A 24988-nucleotide genomic window follows, 5' to 3' on the forward strand; every position below is an offset into this window, starting at 1 on the left:
CACATATTTTATGATTCCAAATGTATAATTTTACACAGTTAGATTCCCTTAACCAACTCTTTAGCCAGTTTCTTGCAGTTTTTGTTTGCCTGTGGCTTGTGCTGTTATAAATGTTACTGAAATTGTCATCCTCAATAGCAATGCTTTTCATACTTTCTCAGTTACTTATTTGCATTTTGAAATGCTGAATGATACAAGTATTTGAAATGTGGACACTTGTGCTTCCAGATTAGCTGGAGAGTTACTGGATGACTTTTATTTCTCTCTGCCGTTGCAGAGATTATAGGAGTGGCCAATTTCCTCAACACTTAAATCAACATTGAGTACTCTCATTCTCCTGATTGACTTTTAGTATAAGAAGTGAAAATAGATAATGCATTGCTTTATTTTTCAGGGGTTTGTTGTATTTAGAGTTATTAATGAGATTACTCATTTTTAAAATCTTAGTATTTATTCTTTATTTCAGAGTCAGATGTTTGTATAGCCTGCTGGACACTACTTTGAGGTAGATATCAGAGGTCCTGTTGTGCCTTAATCTTTTGTGACTTTTGTGGTACAAAATTTTAAACAGTTATTTCATGTTAATTGCTGGTTACTACTTGCTTTTTTGTTTGTATGTGCACTGTGTCTGGAACGTCCAGAACTTTAGAACCTGAAGAAGAAATGCTTAGAAACTACTTAATCTGTATTTTATTCTAAAGACCCACAATGGACCATGACATGCTTTAATAGGAGAGTTTGTCATTTTTGAAGTCCTGTGCCTAAGGATATTGAAAGTTGTGATTTCTTAAACATTTGGTCATATACCTACTCATCCATCCACCCACCCATCTGTCCATGTGCCCATGTATCCATCCCTCCATCCATCCATCAATCCACCCACCCATCCATCCACCCATCCATATATCCATGTAACCATTCATCCATCTATCCATCCATCCATCCACCCATCCATCCACTCATCCATCCACCCATCCATATATCCATCCATCAATCCATATATCCATGTATCCCTCCATTCAAAATGTATTCTTCAATACTTTGCAGACATCAGGCTTTGGAGATATATATTAGTAAATGGATAGACATTACCCTAATTGAAACAAACAAACAAACAAATAAATAAATATTCAAGTCTGAGGATGAAGTAAATGCAAACATAAGCCTATAATAATTTTATATTTCATGTAGCCTTTCAAAACACCATGTGAGCCCCAAACTCTATCTCAAAGGACTCAGGCAGAGACAGCCATCAGTCAAAGCTAAACCATGACCACTGTTAGGTGCTATCAGGAAGCAAACACAGTGGAGCACTTTTCCTGCCAGGGTAGGCTCACTGGAAAAAAAAAAACTTGTAGCATAAAAGAACCTTGCACACTAAAGGCTTTTAAAGGAGGCCAATGTAGCTAGAACAAAATGCAAAATGAAGATGAGGAGGACAGTGTTGGGTTAGGCATGTGGGGTCACATGAAATCTCAATTCTAGGAGGGTTAGAGAACCTGGAGGGTTTTTAAGGGAAAGGCATTATGAGAAGAGACTCTTACACTGTTGTGTTGGGAATAGATTGAAACAAAGCCAAAATAGGCAAGAGGTAGTGTGTGGACAGCTGCAGTGCACCAGGAGAGTAATAATTGAAATGTGAAGTAGGGTTGTAGCTGCAAGAGTAAGAAAAATATGCTGAGAAAACATGCTGAGAAAAAAATGAGATTGACTCTGTAAGACAGTAGTTTGAAAATGGAATAGAAGTAGAGGGTTTATTGGTGATGACTTCATAAGTTTATGGCTTTTGCAACTGAATGGCCACGAAATGCTATTCACCAAGGAGTCATGTCCTAGGAAACAGGCAAGAGTGACGTAGAACAATATGTTAAGTATAGAACATCTGAGATGTCTCTGAGAAATAAATGTACACATGTCACATTGGCAATGGGAATCAGACCTAGGTTCAAATGGAGAGGTCTATGCAAGAGCCATTATGTTTGAAAACAGTCCATGCTGGCAAAAACCACGCCCAGGAACTGCAGCAAGGGATGTGGCAGAGATTATAAAGAGGAAGAAGATTTTGGATAAAAAAGCACAGGACTGGCCCTTAGCCTCAAGGAAACTTTGAATTCAATGCCTGGTCAGAAGGACATGAGCTTGAAAGAGAACACAGGGAGCAGGCATGGAGGTGGCAGGACATTAGGTGGCTGTACTTTCCCAGTTCCATGGGTAACTGGATCCTACTCACTGCTGTGACCCCATAACCCCAATCATAGCTACTGGACAAGGACTGGGCATTTGATCTAGCACAGCCATTCTCTAGGCTAATTAGAAGCATATGAGACTTGCTGACACACATTGTTTCCAGTACAAGTTCCCCACTGGATGGAGGGTGAAATAAGTTGCATCGTCTGCCTTGGAGACGTTGCAGACCAGACCTACTGAAGAAGGAAGTCCTTAGAAAAGAGAGCAGATGCCAGAGACATCCCCCTCCCCCAGGCAGAGTAAAGGAAAGGCACCCCTAAGTTCCTGCTGCTCCTTTGTGAGTGGGTGAGGAGGGGACAACCCGGAGCACAGAGCTATTTTGCATTCCAAACAAGCTTTCATTCTCTGAATGATGTTTCCCTCCCATGCAAAGCCAAACTGCATGGCTGTTTATAAGTTTGTATAAACACAGGTCCTTGATGGTCAGTCTCACCGGTCTTATTTGGACATCCATTCTCCCAAGAAAACTCACTGCAGAGGCAACCTTAGAGTCTTCAGCTGCGGGCCTTGCGTTCTGTGTTTGGGTTCTCCCAAGTGCTTTTGTTTTCCCAAGCTTGTTCCACATGGATGTCATCCTCTCGGCCTCTACCAGCCTCGTTTCTGATTATGTCCACATGTATTGCGTTGACTCTTTTAAGTACGAACCCCAGTAAAACTCAGAAACCATAACCCACTGGCTCCGGAGTCATTTTACATTTAAAGTGACACGGGGCCGTAGCAATCTTATCTCTTTAAATATGCTGCCCACATTCAGTTTTATCTGACCCCCTTCCACCCTCTTGAATTCCCTAACAAGGCCAAACTCCGGAGCAGATCTCACCTAATCTCAGCAGTGGCCATGCCAGAGTACAACCGGAAGGGCTTGTCAGTGATCTAATGGCAGACTTTGTACCTGTTGACTCATGCTAATCATTAATAGTCTCTTTCCACTGCCCACGTTTGGACTGCAAATTTTGTGGTCATCTTGTTTAATCCTTCTTTTTGTTCCCATAATTTTCTATCAATCTCTGTCCCCCCCACCCCATGTCAATTTCTAATCAAAACTCTCTTCTTTTATGATGCTCACAGCTCCCATTACATTCTCTGTGTGGAATTCAAATCCTATGGAGAGGACAACTCTCTGAGAGTATATCCTTTTCCCCCCCAGGTGATATTTTATTTTACTATTGAAAATAGATTTTTCACTCAATATATTCTGATCATGATTTCCCCTTCTCTGAGTCCTTCCACATCCTACCCATCCACCCAAGTTCACACACATTCTTTCTCCTTCTCGTTGGAAAACAAATAAGCAACTAAAAAGTAAAATTCAGAAGATGAGATAAAATAAAATAAAAATGAACTAGGACAGGAAAATACAAACCAAAAAAAAAAAAAAAAGTCAAAGGAAAGGTATAAGAAACACACAGACACAAAAGTATACATATTCACACACAAATCCCATAAACATACAAAATAAAACTATCAGATGTGAAGTTGGTAAAAATCTTTTCCCATTCAGTCACCTGTCACATAGTTCTGAGGATGATCTTCTTTGCCATTCAGAGGCTTTTCAGTTTGATGAGGTCCCAATTTTTTTTATTGGATATTTTTTATTTACATTTCAAATGTTATCCCTCTTCCCAGTTTCCCCTCTAGAAACCCTTTATCTCATTTCCCCTTCCCCTGCTTCTCTGAAGGTGCTCCTCTACCTACCTACCCACCCACCCACTCACCCACTCCTGCCTCCCGGCCCTGGCCTTCCCCTCCACTGGGGAACCGAGCCTTCACAAGAGCAAGGGCCTCTTCTCTCATTGATGCCCTACAAGGCCATCCTCTGCTGCATATGCAGCTGGAGCCATGGGTTGTTCCATGTGTACTCTTTGGATAATGGTTAAATTCCTGGGAGCTCTGGTGGGTCTGGTTGGTTGATACTGTTGTTCTTCCTAGTGTATCTTATAGGAATCCATTCTATTGTCCTTGTTTTCTTAGGGGAAAAGGGAAGAAAACTCTGAACCCCCGCATGGTAGTAACTGTCTCTTCAAATCCCTGTACCCTCCTGTTATCTTTGTTTATGTAACAAAATTAACAGGTTATTTGTCTTTTTAGAGTGTAAGCTCTTGGCTCAGTTCCTAAGGCATGACCTCTCATCATTTCTCGTAAGCACCCATGTGCCTGTAGAATCAGATTGCATAATAAAAATGCTGCCTTCACCTGACACACTTTGTGCTCTTGGCCAAAATCCCAACCTCTGTGTGCCCTAACCATCAGAACTATAGCATTAGAATATATACCACAGACATGTGGGGCTGTAACACAGCCTATATGGCATAAGTAGGAGAGATCTCTCTCAGCAGTTAAAAGCATTGCCTACTGTTGCAAAGGACCCAGGTTCGATTCCCAGCACCTCTATGGTGGTATGAAACCTTCTGTAACTCCAGACGCAGGGGATGCAGTCCCCTCTCCTGACTTTCATATGGCACACAGGCATATATGTAGACAAAATACCACACACATGAAAATAATTAATAATTATTTTTATCTTCAAATATCACTGCTGCCATGTTTCTTGTTAAACACACTCCTCATTGTTTCCTGGAGGAGAAATGCAGGCCTTCTAGTTCTCACGACATGGTGTGGGACAAAAGTCTCGATTTGATGGTAACAATTAAAAAGTAGTTGCTATGATTAAAGTCTGCTACTGGTAATAAAATCCATATTTCCTGTTTTTTTTCTTTGAGTGCTTGTCATTTATTATTTGGTTAAATCTTTTTAGGCTATTTTATTTTTTACGTATAAGTGTTTTGCCTGTGTGTATACACGTGCCTGCTGACCATGGAGGTCATAACAATAACATGGAACTACTTAATAAGTAAAAACTTATTTAAAAACTTTTGTTTAAATAATGATCATTTTATTATTTATTTACCATTTATGGCATTTTTAAAATTGTGGGTGTTAAATAGTAAAGAAAAATAGCAAAATGCCTCATCTTCTTGACAGCACCAAATAGTTTGACTTGTTAGATTGTTGATATATTTATTCCCAAACTCCTATTACTTGAAAGGCTGAGGATGAAATATCATGAGTTTGAGGTTAGGGTGGATACAAAGTAATTTGAAAGTTAGCTTGGGTTACATAGGAGACCTTGTCTGAAAAGACACACACACACATACTCACGTACACACTCACACACACATACACCTATACACACATGCATACTCACCCACATACACACATGCATATACACACTCACAGATACACATACACACTCACATGTATTCACACACATATTCACACACACATATACTCATATACATGCATTCACTCATTTACACACTCACACATTCACACTCACACACATATAGGCCTACATACATACACTCATATGCACACAGATACACAGAAACACACACACACACACACACACCCTCAGAGCTTGTGTCTGATGGTAGAGTTTGGCATTCCAGGATGAAACCGTGAGTGCTCTCAAGTGCTTCGTGCTGCAGACTTGAGCAGCTTGCAGAGCTGAATCATTACGGGCAGATGGTTTTATTATCAGACTGCTTTGATTTTGTACTAAGGGAGTCTTATTTTAAAAATAAGTCTGTGTATATAGTTTGTCAGTCCATAGAGACTGAAGTTGTCATAAAACATCTGAGTGGAAAAGTTGCATCAGAGGAAAACATGAGCAGTTTCCTTATAAAACTTGTCTGCCTCACACTAGCTCCAAAGACCTGGCTTTAGTTACTGTCAATGTTTGTTTCTTCTCTAGGAGAAAAGAGAAAGTAAATCAGCCTTGGAAAGTGTGTGTGTGTGTGTGTGTGTGTGTGTGTGTGTGTGTGTGGTGTGTGTGTGTGTGTGTGTTTCAGGTAAGTATCATTTTCCTTTTAAAATGTTTGCAATAAATTATTTGTTTCGTTTTATTGAAGAATTTTCCTACATCATACTTCTGAACTATTTAAATGATGAATGGTTGAATTCAAGTGAATGCTTAGAACATTTTATTTCCCTCATATTTCTTCAGCTGGCATAATTAGCATACTGCCTTTATCACAGATGATGTTATTCTGACACTCTCAACAATGAACACAGCATGACCCATACAGTTCATGAATGATTGACTTATAGTATTGGCATGTCATGGTAGTCCTTTACACAAAGCCTTTGACAGGCAAGTTCTCTGTTTAATACCTGTTTACCAGTTTCTTTTCTGGTGCTCTGATTAGAACACCACAGCCAAAGCAATTATAGAAGAAAATGTTTATCTTGTTTAAGAGTTTTGGTGGAGGAGGAGAAACATAATGGTGGGGAAGAGTTGGCACCAAGTATCCAGAACAGGAAGATAAGAGATTACGTTGTAAACTGCAAACAAGAGCAGACTATAAATTCTGAGTGGGTCGTGGCAGTGAAGTCTACTTCCCATCCCCTAGTGATGTGCTGCCTCCAATGAGGCTGCACCTCCCATAACCTTCCCAAACAGTGCCACTAACTTGGGAGTCAACCTTAAGAGTAAGGAACAGGGGTAACTTTCACTCCTCTTATCTCTTGACAGGATTCCTGTTCAAACCACCTCTATTTAATATTTTCTCTCATAGCCTCCAGGAAAGTGGCTATATTATTATCAAAAAATTAAAATCATAATAAAGGAAGGTGCGGTTTTATTCTTCACATGGCTTCTTAGATGTCTCATTTGTGTATTATGTGGGTTTTGGAGTCATGTTTGAGAGTAGAGCCCATTTTCTTTGTATAGTATATGGTGAACCTTGCAAGTTAATCACAGCATTAGTAAGGGTTAGATATCAGTTTAAGTTGGCATTTATGAGGGTGAAAATTAACACTAAGTGTACACATGTCCAATAACAGATTAGACATCACAGGTGAACTAAAGAAAAACTAGAAAAAAAAAAAAGACACAAAAAAATCACAATAACTTAAATGTCCACTACCTTCAGCCTTTGGAATATGTCTCAAATTATAATGATGAATATATGCAGTTTTTAATTTTTCTTCTTACCCCTCCCTCTGTGTGTCTCTGTGTGCTGTGTCCTAATTCGTAACTTTCTTTCTTCTCTTTATCTCCTGTTCACTTATCAACCTACCATATTTTGGCCAAAAATTAATATTCTGCAGTCCATGTTATATCTTTGTTTTGTTTTGTTATATCTTTGACTTTGATATAATTTCATTTTCTATGTACTTATCAGTCATGACTTTTTATTCTTCCTAGATTTCTATAATTTTAATCTTAACTGTTTCCATCTTGTGTTTGTTTTACCCTCCCATGTATGCCGCCATCCAGGATCTGAATTTCTCTTGTGCTCAAAATTCCATGACTCCACACTTGTCTCTCTTCCTTCTGCTTGTACTTTTCCTGAGTTGCCACCATTAGGCCCACTCAAGTGCCATTGGTTTTTCTGGTGGCTCTCAAGTTTCTCCCAGTTTCCTCATCAGACCGGCTCCTATACTCCTGTCATCTCCTTCAACATGTCAATCTTGGGCTGAACCACAGGCATCAGAAACTTGGTACATCTAAAGTCAGAGTTGTCCTTATTATCTTCCTGTATCTCTAGTTATCAATTTCCAATCAGTAAAATCTACCAATAACATCCTCAGTTCTAAATATATTAGAGACTCTTTACGACCTACTCCAAAGCCATTCCTGGCTTTTTCCTTGATGAAATTGGCTTGATTTTATTTGGAGTATCTAGGTCCAGTTGGAGAAGAGGTTGTAAGCTGATTATTTAAATGTTAAATAAGTGGCAATCCTATTTACTTTTTATTAGAAACTAGCTTGCTCATGTTCTGCACTGACAAATTGCCATTTGACTCACTTTTAGTTTAGAAATAGTAATTCAAACCATTTTGTAGCTTTTTGGGGTGGGTTCCTTTTTGCTGACTTTGAAAGCAAACACTTTTTCCTTGTTCCCATTTCCTCTTTTCTTCATGTGAATACTTGATGCTTGGGGTGTGACAGCTAGTTTACTGCTATGGAAAAAAGTCTTTGGCCAAAAGTAAAAATATAACAGTGTCCCAATCTCAGGGTATGAAGTGAAGACAGAGGCCAGACAGAAGACTCTGGAAGGATGTTGGAAGGACAACACAAGAGCATCCAGGTGATAGGAAAAATCCCAAGAGATTCATGATGTTCCATCAGATTTCCTCTAAGCAGGGATGTTTATTTAACTATGTTACTACCATTGCTAGCTGCTGTCATGGTTCCTTTAGCTGTGGGGAGTAGTAACTGCAGAGACTCATAACATGTGAAAGTCCTAAGCATAACCAACTGTTTGATTCCCAGCCACAGTGATCCATTGATGCCATCCCCTCCCCACCCCAAGACTCAGAAAACATTGTGCAAAGTGAGCAAAAGGGATGTAAGGACCAGAGGATGGGGTGGAGTTTTGTGGAATGCTGTCTTCCAGGGACAGCATGATAATTACGTTCTCGAGCTCACAGAAGTTGTTGATATCTTTTCAAGACTTTTGTAAGGTTGTGCTCATCAATTTCCTGTCACAAAGAGAGCAGGGACTCTCATGGACCTCCCTCTCACTGAGCATCTATAGGCAGTTGATGTTTGCTAGGGGAGGAGCAGAGATTTTAATTGGTAAGTTGGCCATGCTCTTGTAAACAACCTCTCTTTTATGTTTTTTTTTTTTTTTTTAAGTAACCCTGATAAAATTCATTGGGTCATCAAGAAAAAAAAATGTTGAAGTAGAAGGGGGGAAGATTTGGGAAAGAAAGAATAATCATTGGAAATGGGGAAGGAATGAGAAATGATAATGAGGAATGTTTCCTTTTTTCAAACATAGCTACTATTTACATGTATCCAAGTGGAAATCTTTCAGTGATCATCTCAGCACGATCAAACAAAAGAAAACAAATGAAACCCCACTAAAACAAGGAGCAGAATCTCTGTGCCCTGAATTCGAATGTGCTGTGGTTGTGATTAGGGTGGTAATGTGATTTGTTAACTGGAAGACTAACTTCAAAGCAGCCTTGAAGAGACTCATTAAGTTAGGGAATGTACTGAGGTGGAAAAATTAAGGCTCTGGATCAGCTGCACCCTGTACTAGACTTTGTCAAGCAACCAATGAGGACAATGTTGTTGGCTAAGTCAACCTATTTCAGACCTACTGGGTGGCATTGGCAGAAACAATAAACATAGTTCATACTATGAGCATGACAAATAGTTTCAAAATCCAGAAACATAGGCTGAGTTGCATTAATTAATCTACTTTGATACTGTGTACTACCTTTCTTATGCACTTGACTCTCCAGGTATTCACAATCACTGTGTTGAAGTCACAAATACCTGTGTTTCAGGGTAGGACCCCAGCTGTAAGACATAGGAAGAAAGACTTGGTTATTTTTCATGTTCTACTCATGACTCCTCTTTGCAACATTAAGCAGCATACATTGTGAAATGTGTGAGGCTCCTATTATGCTTTGCTCACTCTTACTAGCCTGAGACACCCTTGCTACGTCCTCAAGTTTTGATGTGCTAACATATACTCAACCATATAGGCTCATTTTCCCCACAAAACAGAGTCCCTAGATCCATAGACTGACAAGCCACTGTCTGGTGGAGTCTTTGGAGCACTAGTTATCCAGGCAGTGATATTAAGGAATATATAGATTTGTTATCTTGGTCACATAACAGCTCTCTTCATGTTGCATGACTCATTAGGTTATTAAAGAATTTGTTTCATGATGAACTTAGTAAACTATTATGGATGTAACTATTCATCTTCCTGGGAATCAGCCTGGGGCCTATCTAGGAAAGAGGTCACCCCAGTCTTTGGAATGTACCTCTTTTCCCTCCACATGACCTATATAAATGTGATATTGATCCCTCTAGGCCTCATGTCCTTCTCCTGGTCACTCACAAAGAACAGTGTTTTTGAAACAAAAGGGTCAATAAAAACTTTCAGTTCCTTATAATCAGGCTCACTCGGAGTCTCAGGCTCTTGTAGGTATCAGATGCATTTGGAAACACTTGCCATAAGAAAGGCTACCCACTTCTAGCATCTATCATCTATCTATCTATCTATCTATCTATCTATCTATCTATCTATCTATCTATCTATCTATTTATCTATCTATACATCTATCCACCTTATCTCTCTCCCTCTAACCCACCCATCCTTCTTCCCAAACATCCATCTGTTTATCCATCCATCCATCCACCCATCCATCTCTATCTATCTATCTATCTATCTATCTATCTATCTATCTATCTATCTATCTATTTATCTATCTATACATCTATCCACCTTATCTCTCTCCCTCTAACCCACCCATCCTTCTTCCCAAACATCCATCTGTTCATCCATCCATCCATCCACCCATCCATCTCTATCTATCTATCTATCTATCTATCTATCTATCTATCTATCTATCTATCTATCTATTCGGTTTTGAAAGGCAATGTTTGACTTGGTAGCCTTGGCTAGCCTGAAACTTGCTATGTAAAACAACCTGGTCTTGAACTCAGAGATCCACCTACATCTAACCTCATAACTATTCTAACAGGAATCCCCAATCTTTCATAACCCAAGAGAAAGTAAAGACACTCAAATTAGAGGAAGTGGTCAGTGTGTGGGTTGAGGTGAGAGACACATATGATAAAAAAAGATGGCATGAAGAAAAAAGATAAATATTTACTGGAGTAAAGCATAGGTGGGAAATATAAAATTCATTGTCATGTAACAGCATCAATTGGGACCTTTTGAATTTTGAAATTCAGTACAGGAGTCAAGGACAGAGAAGAAACTAGAAACAGAAATATATTTATTAAAGAATATGTGCTTTTGACAAACAGATGTATGCATGCAAAGTAGGCAAAAGAACTCCAACTGCCCTGAGAACAAGTATTGTCTGAAGCTTTGAGAGATCTCTTGCTTCCCTGGCTTGTTTTTGTTTTGCTGTGAGAGATGGATAAAAAAATGATCTAACTTTGCAGGTCAGGTCTCCAATCACCTTTCTAGTACTGATTGGAATAAAACTCCAATTATTCATATTAAGCGTTAGCAACCATAAATATAATTAAGCCTATAGAGAAATATTCTGTGACAAGAGACATGGTTTTTTCCTTTACTTCCTTTGAGCTGTAAAATAAAAGACTACATAGTCCTACCATTAAAGAAAGGCTTTCAAGGACTACTGAGAACATATGTCCTACTCTCTGCTTTTTAATTTTCCCCCGAAGCTGGAGAGGGTGCTCTCAGTGGATTTGCTAACTGGCATGAGCTAAAGAGAGATCCAAGCCACTCTGGGGAGCTAAGTAATTACCCTTGTAATTCTGACTCTAGTCATCGGTTTTGCACCTTGGTGCAGACAACAAATTAGTGTGCAAAGGCTCAAGGTCCTGAACTGGAAACGTCTCCAGGAGGAATAGTTTGAATGGAGAAGACAGATTTTGCATTTTTAATGACCTACTTTGGTTTCCTGGAAATTACAATCATAAAATGACTGTGTGTGATGTCACTTCAGCACCAGGACTTGGATAGGACACAGCATTGTAGTTCAGTCATTCTGCTCACGCATAGACACGGTGCAAATCTTGCTTCACTTCATGCTGATCTACCACCGTGTAAGATCTTCCTTGCATCCAAGTTTCACTAGAAAAATGACCTCAAAGTAAACAATACATACTCAAGTCAAAGATGAAGTATTGTGTCTTATTTCTCACTTTATCAAAATTTATAATATCATGTTTCTCAAACCCTTCTACTTTCTCCATTTTCACTGGCATGACCCTTATTAAGATATTAGTGGTGTCTTGACAGATGGAAGCTAAAGGCTCCACCAAGGTGTCAAGCTTCTGCAGCTGAATGAATCCCATGCATTCTTCATAGCAGAGTCCTCTTAAATACAAAGTTAATTAATATCCTTTAAATGGATACTCTAGTGTGCATTCAGTAAAATTCAGCTTTTACTAGTTGAGGACTTTGTGATTTTTTGACAAAATTATGGAGCCACCAACATGGCCAGGATAAAAAACAGTTAATGTCCTCGTGTTTCCTCACACTGCTGCTCTGCCAATTCTGGTTCTGGGTTACCATTTAGTTGTGCTTCAGTTAGGGAGTTTTGCATTTATGTTTAAGTAATATACATGGAATAAAGCAGTAGTGACATTGTTACTCAGACATCTTTCAATTGTAATCATGCATGAGGTTCCTTCATGATGCTGAATAAGCCAGTGTGACCCATTCCTTTTTGTTACTTGAGTAATCATTGACTTTATGTATCTATTGATTGACTTATGTATCTATATTTTGACTTATTGAGGAACATTTGAGTTGTTCTAGGCATGACTAATTAGAAATATTACCACATCAGTGGGCATTCATATGAAAATTTGATTTTTGTTAGTGTATGTTCTTATTTCTGTAGCATCAATGTCTAAGAGTGGGACTGATGGGTCATATGGGAAGTGCATATAATTGCCAAACTTATTTCCAAGTACCAGTAGTTATTCCACCATCAATGTGTGTATGTGATCCATTGATACACATCTTAACCATCATTCAATGGTTGTAGGTTTTATAAGTTAAGTACATGCACTTTCAATGAACTATCAGAAATTTTCATTAGCTAAGAAAGGACAAAAGATAGAAGACAAAAATATTTATACACATAAATATGTTACATATGTACACACACAAACATATTCATAGTAAAATAAAAGTAAGGTATACATGACATTAACAATTTTATTACTGTAATTGGATCCTTGGTTATAGCTGTTGTCTAGATAATAACAGTTTCCTCTTACTATATATTTCATACTCCATTTGCCTGTAGCTTGCACTTCAGATGACTGTAGTTCTAAACCTAACAGAAGCAGACAGATTTTATTCATGGAGGGCCTAGGCTGTGCCTGTTCTACATTGACTTTAATCAAGGAATACACTGCAAGAAAGATATACCCTATAGACTGCTATATTCCATACAGTTTGTCCTTGCCTTGCTAAGTAGGAATTTTCCCAGTCATCCCAGTAGCTTTCCTTTGTTCTACTGATATAGAAACATGCAGAATCCAGAGTAACTAGTTCCAATGAATTATTTACATTCCTTCTTCCTTTTCTCCTCCTTCTTTTCTTATCCTCTGCCCCGGCACAACCCTTCTGTCCTATCTTATTACCTAGGCTGTCCCCAAACTTCCTATATCCCAGGTTGAGCCCAATCTTACAATTTTTCTGCATTAGACTCTTGAGTGCTGGGATTGATGTGTGCACCATCACATCAGGTACAATGTCTCAACTTAATTTCAGTATAACTGATGTTTACAAGTGAGATCAGTGAACATTTTGGAATTAAGGCTTCTTAATTCCAAACATTAGAGAACATGTTTGCAAGGACATAAAGAAAGGCATTTGACACTTTGTCACTGAGGGTCATAGGAAGTGGTGCAATTGTTATTCACTGGTTCTTAGATCTTCATATATTGGATGCCAACTCAAATATGTGCAAATCATTTTAGAGACCTTTGCCTCAGCCCTGAAAATTATCACTTACTTGGCACTGAAAGTGGATCTTTACTGCTCCAAGGCCCCTGAGATGGCTCAGTGAGTAAAAGTCTTTGCTTCCTGATCACACCAGCCTGGTGACCTGAGTCTAATCACTGGAATTTACATAAAGGTAAAAGAGGAGAGCAGATCCCACAAAGTTTTCTGTTGACCTCCACATGCATGTTATGGCATGGACATGTGTGTGAGCATATCCCACTAATGTGACAAAATTAAGTAGCTTTGGATGATGGTGGTGGTGGTCTGATCACAGCAAAGAAGTCCATAGCACATGCCTCACATTCACAAGATGCATGCCACTTGCTCAGAAAAAGCACCTTCATCCAAAGAGGTCTGTCAGGATACTAGGAGAATGGAAAGGTACCCTTTGGAAAGAATACTGTATGTGGAGAGAGCAAATACAAACAGGGGCATGTGTCAGCAAATTAAAACACTGTGCTTTCTATAATAGCAATGGTTTTATATCATTACTTTGTCATTGAGTAGCTATCCCATCAACCCAGGGAAGGTGCCATATTAAAGACTTTTGTGGGGTTTCTCTGTCGGTAGTTTGGCCAGTCAGTACTAGGATTAGCTAGATCAATTCTGTTAGGTGTAAGTAGCTGGAATTTATTCAGACTGGGTGAATGGTGTGTACCCAACATATCATGGACCTAGAAGATGACCATAGCATGGGCCCAGAGGATGAGAATATATCTCTATCTCAGGTGCCAGACCTCAGAACTCATCCTTCTTAGTACTCACTTCTCCATGTACACTGGCTCTATCTGGCCTCTTTTTCTGATTATCCTCTTTTTGATATTCTCATCTTATAATGTGGAATGTGAACATGATACTTTCCAGGGATTTCTTCTTATTTTTACAGAAAACTTGTACTTCATACCAATATGCAATTCCCCCTCTCTCTTCTTCTCTTTTTCTCCTCCCCCTCTTCCTCCTTCTCTTCTTCCTCCTCCTTTTCTTTTTCATCTTTTTCTTGTTGATATTTTCAAGACAGAATCTCACTATGATGTTCTGACTGTCCTGGAACATACTCTGTAGGCCAGGCTGGCCTTGACTCACAGAGATCTGCCTGCTTCTGTCTCCCAAGTGCTGGGATTAAATAATTCTATTACCATGCCTGGTTCTAAGATAAAATCTTTAATTACAATTATAAATCTTGTATTCAAACTTTGGTTTAACTTTGCCTTAACTACCACACATCCTCACTATGAACTCTAGATTTCTAGACAGCAAAATAGGTCTTATTTTACTAGCATAGAGAAATCAGGGACTGGGATCTTTGCTTTTGCATCAGTGGAGAGAATGTGATGGGTACAGGCATAAAGAAAAAGGCTGGGACAGACAGTCTGACAGCTTTCTATAACAGAAACCAGTCATGATATTTGAAAATGTTGAGTGTAAGACTCAGGTTTTAATCCTCAAAACATCTCAGTGAGAAAAGGCACTCAGAACTCTCCAGCAGCCTAAGGTATTATTACAGTCTGTCCTGCCTCTGCTATCCCTGGAGTACAACCTTGCTGAAACACTGGTTGATGCTCTCCCTCATCTGTTGCATACAGTGGTTGTGAGTGCTTAATGAGGATCAATAAAATTAGTGCAAGGTTGATGTAAACTTAGGACAATACTCATTCTGTCTTGGGGATTCCCCTGTGGCCTTCCTTCTGTGTGCCACGCATGTGCATCTAAACACTCATTGGGTGGATGTCCATAAGGATATCTTGAAAACCATGCATATAAAATTGCTCCAGGTTCCCTGGTCTTTCCCTTTGCATTTAGTTAACCATTTAATCCAGTTACTTCAGAGGCTTGTCAGAACAACTCTGTGTCTTCCTCTTTAGATCCAATGGATCAGTAGTTTCTCTTGCCTCATTCTTACACGGGTTTCAAATTGGTATAACCATCGTGTGTTTTCTGGAGGACTGCAATTGTGTCTTACACTGTCGATCTGTTCCCCTCTCTAATGTATCCTCAGAGGAGCAGTCAGAGGAAACCCTACCAAACCCACAGGTTTCTTTCATAGGTATCAACATTTCTGAGGCCCACCTGCATTTGTGCCAACAAACACATGTTTTGCTACTTTGCTTAGTAGAAGATCAGAATCATTCTGGATTATCACCAATCTTGATTTCCTTTTTCTGTAGTCAATTAGATTAGGTATATTCTGTCTTGTAGGATAAGGTGGGCATTTTGTCAAAATAAACATTTTTCTTAGAAAATAAAAACAGGCCCTGTCTTACATTGAATTATTATCTGTTGCCATCTGAATTGTTCCTATAAGTGAGGGTTTAGTTTCAAAAACATTTGGGATGGCTCTAAAAGGGGAAATGGTTTTACCTTTCACCAAGCAGCTATTAACCTATAACCATGAAACAGTATTTGTATTTTTTAGATGGAATAGATATATAGTAATTGAATACCATTCTAAATGCACATGCTTTCCAAATGCAATGGGTATTTTGAGTTTTGAAAAGAATCACTGTTCGAGCTTGTTTGTATCACACCAAGGAGAAAAAAGCGGGCATGACATTTTGCTTTATAATTGTTTAGATTTAAATCACATTTTAAAATGACACCATACATCCTCACAAGATCCGTACTTACTACAGATCACGTTATAGTAGAGAAACATTGCAATCTTTTTGCTTTACCACATGGTCAAAGTAATATTATCATTAATGAAATGGATCGACATCAGAGGTTTTTCTAATACGATGGACTGAAACAGTCGACATCTTTGACTCCTACCAGAAATGCAAACCTAATCTACATCCTGAAGAAACATCAGGCAGGACCAAATTGTCTGGCCTGTGCCCTTTAAAAATAGCAATGACACGAAGCACAACAATGACTAAGGAACCATTCCAGGCTAAAGAAAATTTAACTAGATACAGCTCATAGCCCAGGACCTCTTATTCATTTAACGAAGTTAATTGGACAGTTGGAAAGCCCAGAAAGAAGTTTATAGCTTACATAATGGTACTGCTTTAATATTAATGTCCTAGTGTGATATGTATTATGAGGTATTTTTATTGAATTCAAATTAATCAACTCAGAGGTATTGCACATACTTAAACTTTATTTCAAACTGTGGGGGATAAAATACATCAGTGCATATGCATACATGCATACACTGAGATACACAGAAAAAATATAACAAAAGATTAATAATTAGTTAATCTATATAAAAAGATACATGGAAATCTTTGTATCTGCTACTAATGTGCTTTAAATGTATATTTATGTCAAAAAAAATCAAGGAAAAATAGGCCACATTTGTTACAATATTATAGACTTTTAGAAACATTGTTACTTTAAGATTTCATCATCTGCCTAAGAAATATTCTCTCTTGAAAACCATCTTTCTTGCTCTAACATACAATAAGGACACAGGCTCCACCATGTTCATAGCAGCCTTATTTATAATAGTCAGAAGCTGGAAAGAACCCAGCTGTTCTTCAGTAGATGAATGGATACAAAAAATGTGGTATATTTACACAATGGAATACTACTCAGCTATTAAAAACAACGACTTCATGAAATTCCTAGGAAAATGAATGTATCTAGAGAATATCATCCTGAATGAGGTAACCCAGCCACAAAAGAGCAAACATAATATTCAGTCACTGATAATTGGATACTAACCTCAGAAAGATCTGAATACCCAAGAAAACAACTCACAGACTGTATGAAGCTCAAAAAAGGAAGGCCAAAAAGTGGAAACCTCAGCCCTTCTTAGAAAAAAAACTCAATAAGTGTATAGCACCCTCTCAGAGTGGGGTACACCTAGATCTTAAATCATTAAAAACTCAAGAGCTAAGAAGATAGCCTTTTAGCAATTTTTGGTATTTGAAAATCATTATGTTTAATCTACACACACCAAGAAAACTTTGACTATTTCCATGTTATGTTTTGTTTTACATGTACTTTATGCTTATTGTAACTAGTAAGATTTCAATGCATTCTATCAAACCTTTAAAAAAATCAAGTACTGACAAAAATATAATCATATAGTTTTATGCCAAAATGCCTTTAAAAATCTGTACATATATCTCTGTTTCTTTTAAATAAAGTTGTAAGAAAAAAACATTACTTAAATTTTAACAACAATAAAAAGAAAAGAAAACCTCTTTCTCTTCTGATCATCTGTAGTCAAGCAACGTTTCTCTTTAGAAGATAATGAGATGTTCCTCTTTACCCAAAGAAAGGGAGGGGAATTTGTTTTGTTATTTTGTATAATAATTTTATCTTTATCGTGATAGTTTTCTTTACAGAAAACTAGGATTCCATTTGACTTTCAGTCAGGGACCTTAAGTTTGTTGATAACTAAATTTGTGAGTTTTGACATTTGTACGATTCCCTTCTGCAGGGTTTGTAGGTCTCTTGCTGAAGAGTAAAAGACAAGGATGTAGAAGTTGGCATTGTGTCTTCTTTCTGTTTATAGTAGAGCTAGAAGAAGCCACACCCAAGCTAAGTTAGCCACATTAGAAATCGGGCAGTTGAAAGCAGATAATTAGAATATTACTGACCTACAAGTAATAAACCTAATTAGAAAGTTTATATCAGTGAATCCTGGTGACTCGTGTGTGATTTCAGCTACTTTGAAGTCTAAGGCAGAAGCATCTCACGTTTAAAGGCTACATATACTGTGCATTCAAGGTCAGCCTTAGCTAATGAGACTCTAGCCTACAATAAAAATGAAGAAGAGGTGTGGGGATGAAGTTTATCTATTTATGTATTTATGGGTTTATGCATTTATTTATTATTAAGTTTAATTTTTTATAATCCATTCATTGCCCACTTGGTTCACTCTTCCACAGTTCCATATCCCATTTCTCCCCACCCCCTTGTCTCTAAGAGGATGTCCCTAGCCCCTCACTCCACTACCATCCCCTGCCAGGCTTCTCCACTCCCTGGGACCCCAAGTCTCTCCAGGGTTAGGTGCATCATTTCTCACTGAGGCCAGATCAGAGAGTCCTCCATTGTATATGTGTCAGGAGCTTCAAATCAGCTAGTGTATGCTGCCTGTTTGGTGGCTCAGTATCTGAGAAATCTCAGGGGTTTGGGTTAGTTGAAACTGCTGGTCTACCTATGGGGTCGCCCTCCTCAACTTCTTCCAGCCTTTCCATAATTCAACCACAGGGGTTCCCAACTTCAGTCCATTGGTTGGGTGTAATTACTTGGATCTGCCTCAATCTTGTTGGGCCTCTGGGATGACAGCCATGCTAGGCTACAAGGACAGCACAGCATCAGTAATAGAGTCAGGCCTTGGAGCCTCCCAGATGGATCCCAATTTAGGCTTGTCACTGGATTGTCTTTCTCTCAGTCTCTTCTCCATTTTTGTCCCTGCAGTTCTTTTAGGATAAAATTTATTTTAAAGTGCTGGTATAACATGTGTGAAGACCTCAATTAAGTTCCCAGTCTCTGTCTCTTTCCTCTATCTCTTTCTATCCTTTCTCATTCTCTCTCTTTCTCTCTCTCTCTATCTATTTCTATCTCTATCTCTCTCTCTCTCACACACACACACACAAATAAAGAACACATGCAAACATGTACACATGAGTACACACACACACAAACATACACCTTCTAACATTTTATTGGTTGATGAGGTTGGAGGAAAAACCATGCGTGCTGAGACCCCATCGGCTTTAGTTTTAATCACAACCCAGCTCTTCACTAGCCTAATGGGTCCAAGAATGATTATTAGTCTAACAGCCTTATTGTGAAATGAAGAGGATGTTTTCTCATTTAAAACATCACGGAAAAGACATTGATGACAAATCACCTCAGAAAATTCAAAATGTGGAACTAGCCTAGATTCTTGTCAATAGATAAACAGAGGAAGATGATTTAGTGTGTATGTATGTGTGTGTGTGTGTGTGAGAGAGAGAGGGGGGGGGAGCACAATGGGTATTATTTGGCTTATTCAATTTAGCATTTTGATCTCCACCTCTCTCTCTCTCTCCCTCCCTCTCCCCCCTCTCTCCCTCTCCCTCTCCCTCTCCCTCTGTCCCCCTCTCTCCTTCCCTCTCTCCTTCTCTCTTTTCCTTACCTTTCCCCTCCTTCTATAGAAGGATGATTATTTAGGTTGAGGAAGGGGACCAATGGGAGGGATCAAACAAGGGATGGTTGTGGGCAGATAAAATAAAATACCATAACACATCTATATGAAAATGTCATGATGATGCCTATTATTTTTATATGCAAAGTTAAAAAAATTAATTAAAATATTTTTCAAATTCCTTACAAGATTCATAGTTTGGGTTCATTAGGAGCTGTGCACATTACATCTTTGACTTATTGGAAAATCTGAGCTCTTGGGAAGAAGGTTATGTATTACTTACAAATGTTTTAAAGCTATTCTGCTTTGTAGGTACTTACAAAAACACACTGGTTGTAATTTTTTTCCTGCTACAAGACTGTCCCAGCCTGGAGCTGATTGTGTTTGGGGCTCTGTATCAATGGAATGGTACTGACAAGGACTGTGCATGTGTTGAGACACTGAGAGACAAGATTCATGAGTTTCCTCTGCTCACCCTCCAACTTTGAACATGACCTTCAATTGTCAGGCTTTGCTCTTGTAGTTTTATTTGGCTGTTGAACCTAATTATAATGAGTGGAAGGCTCTAGGGCTTATCACAGATGAGGTGGTGAGCCGTTTTCAGAAATGCTGCCTTCAAATAGATATTTGTGGCTTAATATATCTGTGGCAGCTAACAGCTGTGTGCCACTCCTAGGAAATTTAGTCCCCTATCGAGATAACTTGTCACAGAAAACAAGGTGTGTGTATGGGGGTGTGGATGAGTGGGTGGGAATTCTAAGGTTTAAAGTACATACATAAACATTCATATAGACATGAAATACTGTGGTCAAGTATAGTGATATTTACACATTGTATGATGAAAGGTGATTTTTAAAAATTGATAATCTTATTCCCAAGAAGTATCTTTTCATACAAGAGTTTGAATGGTATCTATATATTGTCTTAAACCAATTTTCAGAGATATTTATGGTCATTCTTCACTGGCCAAATACACATGAAACTGCTTAAAAACGACAGCAAAGACTGAAAAAAAAAGGTAGTCTCTCCCTCATATAACAACTTATGGTTGTTTGAAAGAGATACAATTATTTTGTGTTTTAAGGTTTATTGAAAATATGGAAGAGCAGGTTAAGCAGCTCCACGCAGTGTTTTAAATTGTTAGAGAGTCTGCCAAAGTCCAGGAGCCTTAGCATTTCCTTGGTGACAGGCTCTACCTCAGTGATCTCCTGATCAAGAGCTGAGACCTCAGGAAGATAATTATCTCTCCCCTCTCTCTTCTGACAAATTGATAGAGATTCCTCTCCCGGAACCTCTCTGAATCTGCTTTATCAGATGTGTGACATAGCAGATTATCCTGTTCCAAAGTTTTTTTTGTTGTTGTTGTTTTGTTTTGTTTTAGTTTGGTTTGGTTTTGGTTTTCGCTTTGTTTTTTGTTTTTTTGGGTTTTTTTTTGTCTGTTTGTTTTGTTTTTTGGGGTTTTTTTTTTTGTCTGTTTGTTTTGTTTTTTGGGGTTTTTTGTTTTTTTTTGTTTTTTTTGGGGGGGATAATGGTGATGTTCTCACACACTTGCTTGTTGGTGTGAAAGTCATTATTCAGGAGTGCATCTGTGTGTGAATTTCCTCACATGAGTAAGGAGGACAGAAGCGTCAGAGTCCATAGAATTAGAATTTTAGGTAGTCTGAGCTTCCCAAACTCAGGTCCTGCTAAAGACCTGTGAGCACCCTTAATGACTGAGCTGTATTGCTATCCCAAGTTTACCCTCTTTCAAGGCAAATGAAAACTTGTCTGGGTGAGAAGAAGATCTGGGCAGCCAGAGAGCAGAGAGACCTCTGCCGAGTACAGACGGAAAGCGTGCCCCTGCCCTGCCTGATCCAGACACCAGGAACCCAGCACTGGTACCTCTGTTCCAACCTGGTGGCTTTGGGGCGCAGAACAGGGCTCAGACCATCCACCACCTGGACCAGTGGAGATCCAGGGACAAAGACCAGGTACAAGGGAAAGGCAAGAACATATCACTGACAACAAGATGGCAAGAGGTAAGCAAAAAAGTATATCCCAAGGAAACTAAGACAACCTGGCAACACCAGTACCCAGGTGTCCCATCACAGCAAACATTGGAATGCCAAACACTCCAGAAAAAGAAGACACAGACCTAAAATCATAACTCAAGACACTGACATAGATCCTTAAACAAGAACGGGAGGAAAAAGCAAAAATATCAGAAACTTTTAAAGAGGAAACAAGAAAAACACTCAAAGAACTCAAAGAACTAGAGGAAAACAGAACCAAAGAGATGAAGGAATGGAAGAAGGAATTTAAAATGGAAATTGACACAATAAAGAAAACACTAAAAGAGATAACCCTAGAGGTAGAACATATAAATAGAGCTGTTCATAGCAGCTCTATTTATAATAGCCAGAAGCTGGAAAGAACCCAGATGTCCTTCAGAAGATGAATGGATACAAAAATTGAGGTACATTTATACAATGGAATACTACTCAGCCACCAGAAACAATGACTTGACAAAATTCTTAAGAAAATGGCTGCATCTAGAGAATATCATCATGAGTGAGATAACCCAGTCACAAAATAAGAGACATAATATGCAGTCACTGATAGTGGGATGCTAACCCCAGAGGCTCGCACTGCCCCAAAAACAACTCACAGACTGTATGAAGTCCAAGAAATAAAGAAAACAAAACATAACATAACAAAAAAATCTTTATACAACAAGAAAACTTTGACTATTTCCATGTTACATTTTTTACATGTACTTTATGCTCATTGTAACTACTAAGTTTTCAATGCATAATATCAAACCTTTAAAAAAAAATCTAGTACTGACTAAAAAATATATTTATACAGTGTTATGTAAAAATTATTTTAAATCTGAAAAAAAGTACTGACAAAAATGTATTGTCTAATTTTATGCAAAAAAATGCTTAAAATCTGTACATTTATCTTTGTTTTGTATAATAAAGTTGTTTAAAAAAAAGAAAAAAGAAATACTCCCATGCATCCTCTCAGATCACCATGGTCTACGGCTGGTCTTTAACAACAACAAAGACAACAAAAAGCCCACATACACATGGAAACTAAACAACGCTCTGTTAAATGATAGCAGGGTCAAAGAAGAAATAAAGAAAGAAATTAATTTTCTAAAATTCAATGAAAACGAAAACACAACATACCCAAACCTATGGGATGCAATGAAAGCAGTACTGAGCGGAAAACTCATAGCCCTGAGCGCTTCCAAAAAGAAACAGGAGAGAGAATACATCAGCAACTTGACAGCACAGCTAAAAGCTCTAGAACAAAAGGAAGCAGATACACCCAAAAAGAGTAAATGGCAAGAAATAATCAAAATTAGGGCAGAAATAGACCAAATAGAAACAAAAAGAACCATTGAAAAAATCAACAAAACCAAGAGTTGGTTATTTGAGAAAATCAACAAGATTGATAAACCCCTAGCCAGACTAACTAGAGGGCAAAGAAGAGTATACAAATTAACAAAATCAGAAAGGAAAGTGGAGACATAACTACTGAAACTGATGAAATTCAAGAAATCATCAGATCCTACTACAAAAGCCTATACTGCACAAAGTTGGAAAGTCTGGAGGAAATGGATGACTTCCTAGACAGGTACAAGATACTAAAGTTAAACCAGGACCAGGTAAACCATCTAAATAATCCCAGAACACCTAAAGAAGTAGAAGAAGTCATCAAAAGCCTCCCAACCAAAAAAAAGCCCAGGTCCAGATGGGTTCAGTGCAGAATTTTATCAGACATTTATTGCGGACATAACACCAATACTCTGCAAACTATTCCACAAGATAGAATCAGATGGAATACTACCTAACTCATTTTTTGAGGCTACAATAACCCTCGTTCCTAAACCACACAAAGACCCTACAAGGAAAGAGAACTTCAGAACAATCTCCCTTATGAACATTGATGCAAAAATACTCAACAAAATCCTTGCAAACCAAATCCAGGAACACATCAAAACGATCATTCACCATTACCAAGTAAGCTTCATCCCTGGGATGCAGGGATGATTTAATATAAGGAAATCCATCAATGTAATCCACCATATAAACAAACTCAAAGAACAAAATCACATGGTCATCTCACTAAATGCTGAGAAAGCATTTCACAAAATTCAACAGCCCTTCATGTTAAAAATCCTGGAAAGAACAGGAATCCAAGGTCCATACCTAAGCATAATAAAAGCAATATACAGCAAACCAACAGCCAACATCAAACTTAATGGTGGGAAACTTGAAGCAATCCCACTAAAATCAGGGACTCGACAAGGCTGCCCACTCTCCCCCTACCTATTCAACATAGTACTGGAAGTCCTGGCTGGAGCAATTAGACAGCAAAAGGAGATCAAAGGGTTACAAATCAGAAAGGAAGAAGAAAAAACATCACTCTTTGCAGATGACATGATAGTGTACTTAAGTGACCCCACAAATTCCACCAGAGAACTCTTACAGCTGATAAACAAGTTCAGCAAAGTGGCTGGACACAAAATTAACTCAAACAAATCTGTAGCCTTCCTATATTCAAAGGACAAACATGTGGAGAAAGAAATTAGGGAAAAGATACCCTTCACAATAGTCATAAAAACTATGAAATACCTTGATGTGACTCTAACTAAGCAAGTGAAAATCCTGTATGACAAGAACTTCAAACCTCTAAAAAAGGAAATCAAGGAAGATCTCAGAAAATGGAAAGATCTCCCATGCTCATGGATTGGAAGGATCAACATTTTAAAAATGGCCATCCTACCAAAAGCAATATACAGATTCAATGCAATCCCCATCAAAATTGCAACCCAGTTCTTCATTGAGTTGGAAAGATCAATGTGCAATTTCATATGGAATAACAAAAGACCTAGAATAGCGAAATCCATCCTCCACAACAAGAAAACATCTGTGGGAATCACTATCCCTGACCTCAAGCTATATTACAAGGCAATTGTGCTGAAAACTGCATGGTACTGGTACAGAAATAGGCACGTGGATCAATGGAATAGAATAGAAGATCCAGAAATGAGCCCTCATGTATATGGTCACCTGATTTTTGACAAAGGGGCCGTAAACATTCAATGAAAAAAGGACAGCCTATTCAACAAATGGTGCTGGTCCAACTGGCACTCAACATGTAAAAGAATGAA

Source organism: Micromys minutus (assembly GCF_963924665.1).
Source record: "Micromys minutus genome assembly, chromosome: 2".
NCBI classification, from domain to species: domain Eukaryota; kingdom Metazoa; phylum Chordata; class Mammalia; order Rodentia; family Muridae; genus Micromys; species Micromys minutus.